Source organism: Girardinichthys multiradiatus, chromosome 17 (genome assembly GCF_021462225.1).
Source record: "Girardinichthys multiradiatus isolate DD_20200921_A chromosome 17, DD_fGirMul_XY1, whole genome shotgun sequence".
NCBI classification, from domain to species: Eukaryota; Metazoa; Chordata; class Actinopteri; order Cyprinodontiformes; family Goodeidae; genus Girardinichthys; species Girardinichthys multiradiatus.
This window is the reverse complement of record NC_061809.1, coordinates 239,609-254,736: the sequence shown is the minus strand read 5'-3', so window position 1 is coordinate 254,736 and position 15,128 is coordinate 239,609. Positions and strand designations below refer to the sequence as shown.

At 39.0% G+C, this 15,128-nt stretch overlaps 1 protein-coding gene across 2 annotated transcripts in view; it reads right to left on the bottom strand.

Moving 5' to 3' along the window:
* slc38a4 (solute carrier family 38 member 4) overlaps nucleotides 1-11,239 on the bottom strand; it is a 40,260-nt gene extending 29,021 nt beyond the window's left edge. Inside the window, exon 1 of one of the 2 annotated variants that reach the window (XM_047390102.1) lies at nucleotides 10,439-11,239. The gene's annotated coding sequence lies outside the window, so the exon portion shown is untranslated. The other variant, XM_047390104.1, reaches the window with a different exon arrangement.
* Between the last annotated feature and the right edge of the window lie 3,889 nt (nucleotides 11,240-15,128).

Genomic DNA, 15,128 nt, shown 5'->3' with positions numbered 1-15,128 from the left:
TAACAATTCTTGGTGAGAACCCTGATCAAGTCTGTGTTACTTGGAGATATCCGAATGTTTCCCATCAGAATTATGATTTCTGGGACTGTTCTTGTATTTCCTGCTAGTTACTTGGAAAATCTGACTACCAAGTACAAACAGAATGCAACTGGCAGAGACTGGGAGGAAACCTGCTCACACAACACAATAAATTTCATTTGGAAAATGTTTATTTTCCCCATATCCCAAAGAAGAAGTTTCTGATACAAGTTTTTGGCTTGTGCCATTTTTAAAAATCATTTGATTAGATTTGCAAACATTTGAATTTCAATAGGCCTTTGCAGCATCTTCAGAGATAGGCCTTAAAAGAAGCCACGACTCTCTTAAATTAGAAGTGACCATAGATGGCTTTGCTGTCCTTTAAGTGTGTGAGGTGACCAGCATTGAATCTGTGACCAAAAAGCTATCAGCGAGGGCTTAGCTTGGGGGGATTGAGAAGTATCCATTCCACAGAATAATAGTTGTCAGTTAAGAGTCCAAAGACCATGTTTGAGGTCAAATACAGTTAGTTTGCACACTTAAAAAATCAATATGTTCTTGAGACCGAGAGCATGAATGTATCTCTCTATTCAAACATGAACTACTTCAAGACTAGCAACAATCTGTGTAGTACACACTTACCTGTGTCACATTTATATATATTTATTTCTAACGGGTCCTGTCAGAGCATTTTGGGCATACCGTATAGAGCTGAAGATTGCCTAAATTTGCCACGGCTCCTCTACAAAAAGGATATTTCAAGGCAGTATCCTAATTGCATGATTAACTGTATTAATTCCAGATTCTATCCAGCATAAAAATAGGCTGGCCACATGGATATTATAGTAACCCGTGTTTGTATGACCTTCAACCATTTAGAGTAATTGTATGTTGGTGTGTGGGTAGGCATATGCGTAGAAATACGTGTGTTTGTGTTGAGTTGGTGTATGTGAGTGCGAGTTTGTCACTTGGATGTGAAAATTTGTAAGTGCGCCGAAAAACGGTTTAAAACCTGGTCTTAGATTTGATTTCCAGTTAAAATCCAAACTTATGTTTAAGTGGATTGTCTCGCTATGAATTATCTGTTGGCTTCACATGCTGTACTGGTGTGTATAGTCAGGAACATTGCGTACTCTGTCCAACTCCGTGTCCTTTCAGTCTCTTTCCTCTAAATGATCTATCCCCCTAGTTTCTACTCTGGACCCACCTCTTGTCAACAATTATTACCACAATGTTTTCACAAATGCTTTGGGGAAAGTTGTTTAATCTAACTGGCAGAGACATCTCATAGCTGAACCCTGCTGTTAGATTTTACTGTTCTTTTTTTCAGAATAGTCAAATAAAAATAAAAATAAAAAACAACAAAACAAAATCTAAAAGTAACAGCACAAAGCTGTTACTTTAAAGTTGGTCTTTTTGAGTAACCAATAATGCTCCTTGACAATATTTAGAAAACAAAAACATTCCTTATTCTTTACATGGTTATATCCCTTTGTTTGTTACAACTGTAGGCAACACAAGCTTGTAAACAGGGCAGGCGATCAGTGAGGATAAAGGGTTATTAGCCTACAGTCGTGACCAAAACATCTCAAAGGATTTCAATGAACCTCCGCCTACTGATGGATTTGAATCTTTGTTCTGCTGGGTTTGCATCGGAAGCCCTCCACATTAAGCCTATACCGCCCAGTTCCAAGTGACCCAGTGACAAACAACAAAAACAGTGGGCTGGTAAATCATCAGCCAGATGTTATCATATATTTTGACAAAAACGGAGATCACTGAGTAAGGAGAAACGTTTTTACTTTTTTTGTTTACAATGCTAAAATACTGTTGATGAGTGACCTAAAAGAACCAATGCAGCATATTCCATGTACCATGCATCATATATTTTGTCTGGTGCAGACTAAATATGTCACCGCTTCCTTGCAAGTGGAGCAGCACTACATGCTTGAACATGTATCTGTGACATTAAATCAGATCTTGTGGCATGACATCGAGGTAAATTAAAACAATTTTTCTTCTAAAAGCCTATCTCTCTTATTTTGAAACAAGAAAGGAAGGAATTCTTGAGTTTCATTTTGTGTTGACAGCTGACTGCTCATCGGAGTGGAAAACAAACAAAAAAGAAGGGGTTCTCAGTTTGCCCCATAACACTGATAGAATCTTGTCTGGTTCACATGAACTCAATATCATGTATTGTCACATTTTGCAATCCAGATATATTCTTACTCATTCAGTCATAAGTATTTGTTATGGGTCTGACGACATCTTGTGACAAAATATTTCTCACTTAATTTAAACAGCATTTTCCTTGTCAAAGTGAAGTTTGTCTGGTGAAGTGCTATCGAGTTGCTAGGTCAGTCCAAGCCATTATTAAGAGCCACATATTTCTAGCCATGTCTTTTAAACTTGACACCCTGTATCTATTTTTAAGCCTCTTAATTTGAAGTAAGACAGGAAGTATGTTACAGAGTAAGATAATAAAACTGCCCTTGGACTTGCTGACAATGATTGGATTAAAAAGAAAAGAAACTCAAAAAGCCTCTTGAACCCCTTGTAGTCTACACTCACTAGCAATGTAACGGTACTAATATCCACACACCAATAATAGTCACTCATTTCCATTAAACCCAGCTAAACACAGCTAAGGCAGGGTACACATACCACTAATGCCAGCTGATTCATATTTCATACATACTAAAGGTTGTATTGGAAGCAATATGTTGCCATCTAGAGGTTGGATTTCAAAATGTATACAAAGTATATTGCATGTGCTACATTCAAAGTGACTGACAGAACTGTAAAAAACAAATCAGGCAGTTAGGGGTTAAATTATTTGTGTAGTACAATTGTGGGTAGTACGTGAAAAACCCCAACAAAAACACTGACAGATGCATATGAATAGTTTCTAAGCACTGTGGTAATACTCTGACTGGCTAACTGCAGGGAGATAAAGTAAAGGGTTATTCCACAGCTTGTACAGAATCTGCACTAAAGTAATCGACATTAAGTTAAAAATCTAAACTCTTTAGAGTACTCCAGCCTGAACCTGGTATCTCTACAGAGAACATAGATTACTTAAGACACAGTTTGAGATTTATGAAGTCTTTATTCTTTTTTGTTTATTTTTTGGGGGGGTCTAGTGGCCTTTATTTTGTAAGTTGAATGACAGGACATGACTGGAGAGGGAGGGAAGCCATGCAGCAAAGGAGAGGCTTGGAGAAATTAACATCCTAATTGCTAAAACATCTGAATACATTTAATCAAAAAATATATTACAAAAAAATCATTAAGGTATGCTTTGAAAGTTAAAGCTAAATAATTGCAACCTACATGGCTGCGCGATGGCTGCATGGAGTGTGCATGTTCTCCCCGTGCATTTGTGGGTTCTCACCGGGTACTCCGGCCTTCTCCCACAGACCAAAAACATGACTGTTAGGTAAATCGATCTCTCTAAATTGTCCTTAGGTGTGAATGGCTGTGTGCGTGGTTGTTTGTCCTGTATGTCTCTGTGTTGCCCTGCGATGGATTGGCGACCTGTCTAGGGTGTACCCTGCCTCTCGTCCAGACTGCAGGAGATAGTCTCCAGCTCCCCCATGACCCCCTATGGAATAAGATAAGTATAGAAGATGAATGAATGAATAATTGCAACCTTTAGGCTAAAATGAGATGTTAAAATGACAAAAAAAAAATTAAAGGGATATTCTAAACCTTGAGTGGAAGCAGGGATTTCTCATTCAGAACAAAACTTCTACTGTATATCCTATGGTTTCATGGAAAAGGTGAGTTAGCTCATATTTTCTGTCTTGATGCCAGTGGAATATTATTTTGTCTCAACTAAAAATGAACACCTAAGACTTTTTTTCACTTCAGACAACATTTACACATCTCCCAAAGTGCTTCTGATGTAATGCATTCCACTTCCCTCTACATCTCCCAAAAAGCTTTGAGAGGTCTCCATGTCCATGCTCTTGAGTCACTTTCTTAAACCAACAGTCTTAACAGTGATCTCTTTACTTCAAACAGAGACTGACTTTGCATGTGGGGACTGGAAAAAAAGCCAGGCTTTCTGGCTTTCAACTCTCATTACCATTGAAATGCATGCGGGCTGGTTTTGCTACAAACCTTTAAGTGTGGCCATTCATAACAAAAGTCGACACACTCTGACGCAGATGATCAGCAACTGTTATGATATAGTTCTGGCAAAGAAAAAATCTTTTCTTACTTTTGCTGACTGTATTTGAATCTTTGGGCTAGGGTCAGGTACCTGAAGAAGCAACTGCTTTGAATAAATTCTCAAAATGACAAAGTAGAAAAGGACTAAGGGGGAATTTAAATCCTCTGAGTCCCCAAGATAGGTGATGGCTCCACTGAAACTTTTGTAAAAGGAACTTAGTTGGCTTTGGGACTCAGAAAGGTTGGGTGTAGCAATAACAGATGGTCTGTATGACCAGCAACCATGTGATTTAAGACCAAAAAAACAAAAAACACTGGAACCACTGTAGTGCAACATTTGACCCGCATCAGTTCTGGCCATTAACACACATGGAATGGTGCTGGTGCACCGAGATGGAACGGGACATCAGTGCACTTTCAGCCTTGCAGAAATATCATAGGATAGTTTTGTGAAAGACGTTTGAAAAACAAAATACTAGCAATGAGTCAGAAATTTCTGATTCTGCCTAAAAGAATATTTTATGACCTGTATGATTAATCTGAAACAAATCAAAGACCTCTGATTTCAGTCTTTTCAAGTGACATGAAAGGCTATCTGGCCTCAAAGTAAATATCATGCTTCCCTTTGATACATAACGTCAGTTTGCCCTAACCTACAATGAACCTGACGGACCACCTCTGTTCATCTTATCAGTGGATATTGATTTGTCTCCTCATGTATTCCGGAAATGACGGCAGCATCTTGTTTTGTAACATCATTTTACAAAGTTGATGGTAAGTGGCCAAGTTCAAGAAGGAGGCCTTGAAGAAAAAAACAACTGAATTTAAAATTTCTATTACTTCATCACATATGTTCTGTTCTGACAAACGTTTATTTACAAGTTTTAAAACACTTGGTTTGAACTATTTTTCATAATGTCTCTAGTGCAAAAAAACCCAAACTTTTTAAGAAAAATGCACAAAACCTAAATTAGCACCACATTTTTAGGGCAGATTGCATAATTAGCGAGAGTTCATATTTACAAAATATGCTCTTGTTTGTTTGTGCATTCTTAAGGCCATGGCTTGGTACACCTAAAGAACAGCTGTAGTTGACTGTGTACATCTGTATGTCAGCATGTCATACCACAGCCATCTGAAACAATCTCATGTAAAAACACTTCTGCATTTGTGTGTGCAAAACACCCCACAGAGGTTTTACCATTTTTGGACCTGGAACACTATAGTAACCTCAACAGATTTTGTTTCCCTTAAAACGGGAATTCTTTTTTTTTTTCTGCTTATGTAGTCCTGAGTACTAAAATTTAGGGTGATGGCAAGGAGGCCTTCCAACCTCAAAGACTTGGAGATCATCACTGAAGATACATTTTTTAAAAGCCAGTGGACATATTTGAAACACTGTTTAGCAATTACAAGGTGAGGCTGATTGCTATAATATAATTGATTATTGAAAAGTATATAAGTAATTTTTGAAATGTCATTCTTTTTGTCAAAATGTAAATAAAGGTATTTTTTTCTAAACTAATACTCATTTTACATTCTTTAATCTTTTACAAAAAGCCCATCTTATTTCTTTCAAAAAAACGTATTGGAGGAATTAAAGTAATTCTAAATCTAAACCTGCTGGGGGTATTAATAATTTTGGGATTAACTGTAGAATTGCATACTATATTTAACAGAATATTATATTCAAAGTATGAGACAATCACACTATGTATATAGATAATATATTTCAGCAGTTCGATGAACTCTAACGCTCTTAATGCCCTCAACTGATGCATATCTAAAGCGACAAGTGACAGAAACAAAATGCATGGCAATCGTAATCAATACAGTCATTTTTAGCAACAGTATTGCAATTCAATTATTTTCTGATATGGTGCAGCCCTACTAAATTCCATAGTATGGTTTACAGTAGAATTATGACCATGATCTACCCAAGTCACTTAATAACGATGATGTTTGGCTATCTTTTCTTGTTTTTGGCAGTGTCCCAAATCTTGTCCCCACAGAAGTTCTTGCAGTTCGTGTTGCGACATTGGCAGCCCGGTATTGGCTCATACGGCTCGGAGGTCGGACGTAGACATCTCAGCCCCTGTTAGCTGTTTGCGACTTGTATTTTTCTCCACCCTGACAACTTGTACTACTTATTAAAAAGGTACATGCAAGATGTTAAAAATGTTTTTTTCAGCAAATTAGCTTATCACATAAAAACTAAAATTGACAGTAAAAGCACAATTTAATCTAACATATAAGCACTTCAAATCATCCTAGTTAAAGGCAAGGCTGGTGTATGTTTTCAACTTTTTTAAACACACCTGCTAAGTAGCATATTTGTGGCTAAGGCATTGTGCTCCTTCAGATTTACCTAGAACCTGGGGCTCAGGTCTGGGAATAACACTATAACTGAGTATTTTCTTATTGGAAGTTGGAAAGTCAGTGTTAACTGCCAGCTTTTATGACGTGAAGATATTTCTTTTCATTTTATGCACTGTCACAGTAAAAAAACATGCTCACAAATAGAAGTTGCACAGTACTGTCTGTGTAGCTAAATGAAAGAGATACAAACAGTCGAAAATAGCTTATATCTTTCACTACATTTTATACATGCATGGCAGCCATATTGAAAATCAAACTCAGGGCCGCGAAATGTCCAAGCAGAGAATATGAATTCACTGGGCGATCTTTTTGACATGGAACTTGGACAATCCAATCACAAGTACAATGAAAATGTAGCATTAAAGCAGCACATATCTCCTAATTTAAATGTTTGGCAGAAAACCAGGTAAAAAATATTTAAATAATAAATGAATAAATACATACATTTGGGATATTCAGTGAGACATTATATGGCTTAACTATTGAGGACCACAAAAGGAAATTTCACACATGAATCCATAAGATTAATGGAAAGAATAAAACTTAAAAGCGATCATACTTTACATTCTTCTGATCATAACCTCTATTTTGATCCACATTTCAACTCTCTAAATTAGGCAAGCCTCAGAGTATATACATGCATATTATTTGTACAGTTAATCAGATCGCAACAGAATGTGATGACAGCTTTCTGGAAAACCTGCAAAAGCAGTTGCGCTTTGTGCCATTGATATGTACTCCCTTGAAACTGACTCAACATCTGGCTTGCAGCTCATTTGGTCGTTCACAATCCGGGTTACCACACTGAGGACCAGCAGAGCTTCGGCCGGCAGACACACAGGAGGCTCGACCTACATTTCAGAACTCATCACTGTCAAAAAGAAGCAAAGAACCATGGCTAATCTCCAGCATTTATGGAATAGGTGTTCCAGTCTTTGCTGGTATTCCAGTCTGATCCAGTCTGTACTGTCACTGAATATTTTGTGTTGTTTTAATTACAGGATATTGGGAAAAAACGTTTTAGGCTAGTCTTAGGCTAAACTGGCCCTTCTAAATTATGTCTCCAATCACAAGGATTTTGTATTTTTGCCAAAGACTTAACTCAATCTTTGAACCATCTGATATGTTCTACAGCTACAACTTTGGTGCTTCCTATAGCAATGACTTTAAAACAGGTTGGTTAAAAGACATTCTATTGCCTTGCTTCCGTGCTTCATTTTGCTTCAGGCAAATCATTTGGTTTGATTCACACAACTCTCTGGACCTCTGTAGAAAATATTTGGAAAGTAACAGACAATTTTCTAATAACAGTTCATAGGTAATTTGACAGTTCATCTGTGTGTCAAAGCCAGGGTGGTGCCTGTTGATTGATTATATATTTGTCAGAGAGATTCTGATTCGTATAACAACCTTTATTAGGCTTTCACGTCTCTTCGGTGTTCCTATTTGTGGAAAGGATGCAATCAGTGGAAAGGCCTCGCAGAAGAAATGTTTAACCTACATACCCTTATAGGTATGTAGTCCTTCAATGAGGCCCCCAGTTCCCATTTCTCCCAACAAGTTGCAAGAACGTTCTGTTTGGGAAACGCTTTTAGTGTGTTTAACAGTGTTAAACTCTATTTCTCAAGCCTTTAGGCTCATCAGTCACAGAAAATGTCAGGACTCTCATAAAGCCTCAAAGACAAACCTCTCACAACAAAATAAGCTTTTATTCAGTAAATCAACCTTGCAAAGTAGGTACCAGACCTTTAGTTTTTCTAGGGAGTTAAACACATACGAAGCGTTTATCAGTTTTGTTGTATTCAAGAGTACCCATGGCTTAAGTCCAGTCATCTGTTCTGTCTTGTGCACCTCACTGCATCGTCAACTCACTGCCATTGGAAGACTACGAACTGTTTATGCCTTAAAAGCCCCTGTCCAGCTGGTCATATCTGTCATGGCTACATCAAACCCCTGGGCAGCAAAGCAGGTTAAACTCGTGCCGTCTTTGTCTTTTCAGAAAACACCCAAAGACTGTGAGCAGATGTCTAATGCTGTGTTCAATTCATCTAGGAACCTGTGAAGGATGCCACACCCCAGTTAAGCATATTCTAGTTGCAAGAGGAAAGAGTTGGACTTGCTGTTGGTTGTGGTGCTAATAACTATTAGCGAGACGAGCTGAAAATAAGCTATTTCTCACCATTTTAGGTGTTTAAACATTAAAAGAACATGATTACAAATAGTTACTGCACAGTGCTATGTGTGCCACTGGTTTAATGAAATAAAAGCTCTCAGAAATGCTACAAAATAGCTAATTTTACTGTGTTGTATGTTTGGTGGCAATATTTCATACTAAAGTTGCTGCTGTGGGGAAAGATCCAACTTCCAGTCAGAATTCTAATTTGTAAACGTTCTACTTTTAAGAAAGTTCATTATGGATCTTGGGTCATTTACTAATTAATGATTTCACTATTTAGCTCAGTTAAATCCAAGCTGATGATTAGTGCTTCCTAAATAATAAAAAAAAAAAAAACATTAGCAAGAGATCATCAGCAGATCTTTACTGTTCAGACAGCACTGTGTTTCACAAAGCCTCCAAGACCCTGTCCCAAAGAGCTACATCATCACCATATTTGCCACAAATCCCACCCACTTGGCTTCTGTTACACCTACATCGAAACATTATTGTGGGTGGAGCTTCATTTAGGGGAACTACAATGCTATTATGTAAGTAATGAGGCAAAGAAACTGGCTTGAAAATGTGAACTGGGTGTGTGGCAACAAGGTATATTTAGCATGCAGAATGCTACTGGCATATCCTCTAGTCCCCACAAAAATATTCTTAAGGCCAACTGTTAGAGCGGTGCCTTTGTTTCCAGGCCCTGCTGCAAATGAGAAGCTCGCTCTTGTAGTGCAGACTCATTTTGAAGATTGGAGACAGAGTTCTTGTTTTATTAAAGACGAAAAAGGCTAACTTCTGGATGATAGCTGAGAAACAAGTATGCAAAGCATCTGAGCAATCCGTTCATGTTTCCCCCGTGAGTTGTGCTCAACATGCAAAAACAAGGACAGTCTTAAATCATTTAGGCGAGAATCAAACCTATCTTTGTGTGTTCTGTGGAGATCAGAGGCATTTGAGGACTTCTAAGGAACTTTGGGCTATTTTTACAGAAAATCAAATTGAAGGTAGGCTAATTCAAATGGGTTGCATAACTCTTTCCATCAAAGCATGACAAAAGTTGCAGCACAATTATTAGTCACCAATTTCTGTCTCTTGTTACATAATCCTCAATTCCTGTTTATCTTTCCCTTTCAAATCCCAGTATCAATATGATACATCCATATGACTTTGGTCCACCAGACACAAAGAAGCTTATAGAAACATTCTTTATGTTGCTCATTTAAAGAAGGAAATTGCAAACCTCAGTGGAACCATGTAAACGGAGTTATGGAACAGAAGACCAACTGGTGGCTTAAGGAAAGTGGCTCCATAAGATCAACGAGAGCCATAATTTACTCTTCCTTATAAATAAAGAGGCGTTCACGCATGGCGGCTCACACAGCAAATCCACGACGTAAAAAAAAACAAAACGCCTTGTTTGGATCCAGCTAATAAGAAAAACTACAGGCGGAAAATTCTGTTATCAATCTGTTTAACCAATCAAAACCAAAGCAAACGATGTTCTAGGTTTAGTTTCTTGTGTTTTCTGATCAACGCTGCAACCTCGGTGCCGCCACTTCTGAACGAAGGAACAATCATGAATTAAACGACCCGCTTCCACACTGTCAAATATGGTCTCCGGAATTAACCAGATAATTACCTGCAGGACGTGGAGGAAAAACCCGAACCAAAGTAAAGTAGTGGATGTTAATGCCCGGGGCTTACCTTATATGACGGCGTGGCGGACCGCAGCTGCAGTAGGCAAAGGGAGAGGCGGACTTCTGACGACAAAACTCGGAGCTCCTGAGCATTTAGCAGAATGGAAATTTCCATCTGCCATGTGAGTGAGGGTGGTAGCTCAAGAAGAAGCATCGAGTTACAGCAGCGTGTACAGCTGAGGGTGGAGGGATCCTCATGCGCCCCTTTTACTTGTTAGGCTAATAATCGGAAAACATACTTCTAGGAAGCTACTAATTATATCGTTAGTGTAGTTTTTAATCTGATTTCAGTTTCTTCATCTCTAAACATGCTTTAATTATCCTTGTGTATATCTAAAGTTACAAAAACGACATTGCCTAATCTGTCTTACACTAAAAAGTGTTTGCAAATGACTGCGCTGTTCTGCTGATGAGGAAACCATGTTTTTATCCCGGTCACCAGGGCCGTAACAAGAACTTTAGTCTCCCTGAATGTCATGCCCATGCACTGGGCAGCTTTGTGTAACAGTATTTTACTTTCTTTTTATTATTATTGCTAGTTTTTTAGTAAGAGCTTTGACTGGTATAACACATGGTGACACAAATGTGCCAGCATTTAAACGTGATGTATACATCACGTTTAAATGCGTGAACATGTAAGACTATTGTGTGACAGTTTTGTCTGCTTGAAGGGTGATGTTCATATTTAGCCTATCCAGGTATTTCCTCGTTTTAATGATGTTGACTTATTTTGTCTGAAATAAAGGTCAAATACATGTACGTGCATGCTTCTATTGACCTGTCACTTTACTGCTAATACACAATAGGACAATAATTGTACAGGTAATGGCATTAAATAATTGTATCAAGAAAAAAAAAAAAAAGTATCTGTAATTTGTTACAGTTGACAAGCAAAATATCCAGAAAGCAATTTATAGATTAGTAGTTCCTTTAAACAAATAGTTTGTAGACATTTACGCCTGAGCTGAGCCTGAATAGTGTAAAAAATATGGTAACGCAAGACGTAGTAATTCTAATAGTAATCTGTTCTATTACCTTCTTTGCTAAATCAGTTATTCACCACAACACTACTTCTACAAACCCATTCAGTAAATTAAAACACTGTTGAAAAGTTCACTTAATTCAGTTACTTAGCTCATTAAGTGAAATAAATTATATAGATTGACTGCACACTAACTGATATTTTTAAGCCTTTTTTTGTTAATTATGAGGATTTTCTGCTTACAGCTAATGTAATTATTTGCACATTTAAGATTAGAATATTACATCAGACCAGAGAAAAAAACATTTTGATACAGAAATGTGGGCTTTTTGAAAGATATATTTCATACCTGCTTAAAGATTATTTTCAAAAAATACTCTTACTCTTTTCTTTCTGCTCTCGGTGGAGGAGGACGCTTTTTCTCTGTCTCCCGCACCCTCCCATATCTGCCCTGCTTCAGCTCTGTGTCTTGTCTTCTTTTTGGAGCCTCTTTTTACATATCTTCCAAATTCTTAGTTATGGATTTGGACAGCTGGTCTCTCAATGCAATTGATCAAATTTTCTCGACGAGAAGACAGAATGAAGGAGAGCCCACTTGTCCGAACGGGACGTTTTTCTCTGGATACACGATGGACTCCTGGCAGAAGTGGAGGATTGTGTGTTTGTCGATAATGCCAGTCGAGGATGTGGAAGATATGTATATAATTGGATGTTTGATATCAGGATTTTTGCTGTTTGGAGTCAGCGGTTACCTGGCATATCAAGAAATTCGGAGAATGTCAGCAACTGTTCTGGCAATTGTGAGGCTGCCTTGCATGTATGATGGCATCTTCAGGGCGATCAACACTCAGACTGAGATGTTACGTGAGCTGAATCGCAGACTGGATGTGATCCTGTTTGGATTCGCCTGTGAGATGCACCAGCGAGACTCTCAAGGCTGACGGAAAATTAAGAGTCAGTTTAACCCAAATAATTATTGTTTTTCTGAATCTGGCTCCCCTGCACGGCCTTGATGGCTGGTTATCTTCAACTTCTCCTGGAAGTTATGTAAACATGAAGCTCTGCTCCCTCTGACCCCCTCCCTTCCCTGAGGACATCTGTGGACCTGCTCAGAACTTTGTGGCCAGTTGATGAACCTTCCAACCAACCATCAAGGACAATGGCCTCTGGGACAATGCTTCATGGACTTACTTGCACACACTCACATGCTCAAGATAAACATATGCACCCCTCACACCACCTTCACCGTTCCCAGCATGATGTTGTTTTGTCAACTTGTTGCTTCTTTGTTCTGAGGTTTTTTACAATCTCAAACTGTATCCTGCTAAGGATAAAGTGCGAAATATGATTTTTTCCCTCTACTTATCTAATGTGGCCTCTTTTCTCATCTAGCAAGGGCAGCGCCTGTGAGAGGGCAGCAAAGTCTCGGTGACCCGTCCCCCCCTTGTCTTGTGTCATGATGTATGTTTGGATGGGTTGTACTTGAATTCCCTCAGGGATCAATAAAGTATATTTGAATTGAATTTGAATTGAATTGAACTGAATTAATCTGACAAACCACCTCATTGGAACATATTTTAATTTATTGAATATGACTGTATACTATGACAGTAAATGTCCAGGACTCCTAATGTGTATCAGTCATGCCTTTTATTAAGAATATAGTAATATTAATGACTAAAAAGAAATTTTTGGTGGAAACAAACTAAATGTTTCCTTCTACTGCAGGTATGAAAAGCAGTAGTTCACACCTAAATTCAATTCCTCCACATCCCATTCAGACACAAATTCTTGCCATACACAGACCACCCCCTACCTTCAGACACACTGCCTGCTCTAAGGATCTCAGAGTAAAATGTAAATAATATATTTCAGGGCCAGAAAACAAGGAAGGCCTCAGGACCTCATAATGTCTCCCCATTATGCCTGAGAGCCTGTGCCGACCAACTGACACCCATCTTCACTGAGGTCTTCAACAAGTCACTGGAGCTGTGTGAGGTTCCCTCCAGCTTCAAACGCTCCACCATCATCCCAGAACCCAAGAAACTCACCATCATAGGATTAAATGACTACAGGCCCGTCGCCTTGAAGCCTGTGGTCATGAAATCCTTTGAACGACTGGTGTTGAGGCACCTGAAGGACATAACAGGCCCCCTGCTGGACCCCTCTGCGGTTTGCCTACCGGGCAAATAGGTCAGCAGATGATGCTGTCAACTTGTGACTACACTTCATCCTGCACCACCTCGACCACCGAGGGATTTACCCCAGGATCCTCTTTGTGGACTTCAGCTCGAACGTTAACACTATCAACCCAGACAACCTCCACCAGAAGCTCACCCAGCTCAAAGTCCTGGCCTCCACCTGTCAGTGGATCACCACCTTCCTGAAGGACCGGCAGCAGCAGACGAGGCTGCGGAGCATCTTCTTCCACACAGGAACCATCAGCACCGGCGTCCCCCAGGGCTGTGTTCTCTTCCCACTCCTCTTCTCCCTCCACACAAATGACTGCACCTCAGCGGACCCATCTGTGAAACTCCTGAAGTTTGCAGATGACACCACTATTATTGGTTTGATCCAGGACAGTGATGAGTCCTCATACAGACAGGAAGTGGATCAGCTGGTACAATGGTGTGGTCAGAACCACCTGGAACTTAACCCACTCAAGACTGTGGAGATGATGGTGGACTTTCGGATAACACCACTCCCCCCCCCCCCCCCCCAACAACACTGTGTCTGCTGTGGACCACTTCCGGTTCCTAGGAACCACCATTTCTCGAAACCTGAGATGGTCTTCACACATAGACAATGTTCGTAAGAAGGAGTTTCTTCTCCCAGGCTGTTTCTCTGATGAACACTTGACAGTCAGAGTTCCAGAACAACACCAGGGATACTTGCACTGATATCACATTATATTCGATTGTAAAGTTAATAGTGTATTTATGTACATTTATTATATATATATATATATATATATATATGTTTAAATAAAATCTTCACTGAGAGCAAAGTGTCAAATTCCTTGTTTGTCTATATAAACTTGGCAATAAAGCTGATTCTGATTGTATTGAGGACATGTCTTGCTGTCACAACCTGTACACCCAAAGTTAAAATGCCTGTTGTGTCCATGTGTGCCTATAGTACAAATATGTTAATATCTCATCATACTTACCACTCTCACAATTTTTCACACTAAAACTAAAACATTAATTGTTTGTCCACAAATTGGTATTATTACTGCAATATCACTTCTGAACATTGCATGAATTTAGTTTGTAATACTGAAACAACTTAAACTGTGTTTTGTCTCCTTTGCATCAGTATCCGCTCGGCTCAACAGGACTCAGCTCTACTTAGCTCTACATGGTTCGGTTCATTTACCATTACAATGGAGTACCACCTCAGTGTGAGTGGGTTTGTCATAGCAAGATAGCCCGAAAAGTAACGTGAGTGATTTGTAGACGTCAAATTGCTGCTTAGCTCCCTCTGTATGTTCTCATAAACCACCAAGCACAAAAAAGTCTGCACCTTATTGTTGAACAATGGTGTTGACATCAATGTTGCCATCTTCCTTAAAGTTTGGAATACGCTCAATCGCTGTTGCGAGTTTTTAAAAAGGGCAGGTTTGATTATTGTAAAGGAGGCTTAACCAGTGACGAAACACCCTTAGTCAATCAGTGATTGGCAGTCTTCTGATGTTGCATTTTCTAGCTCCACT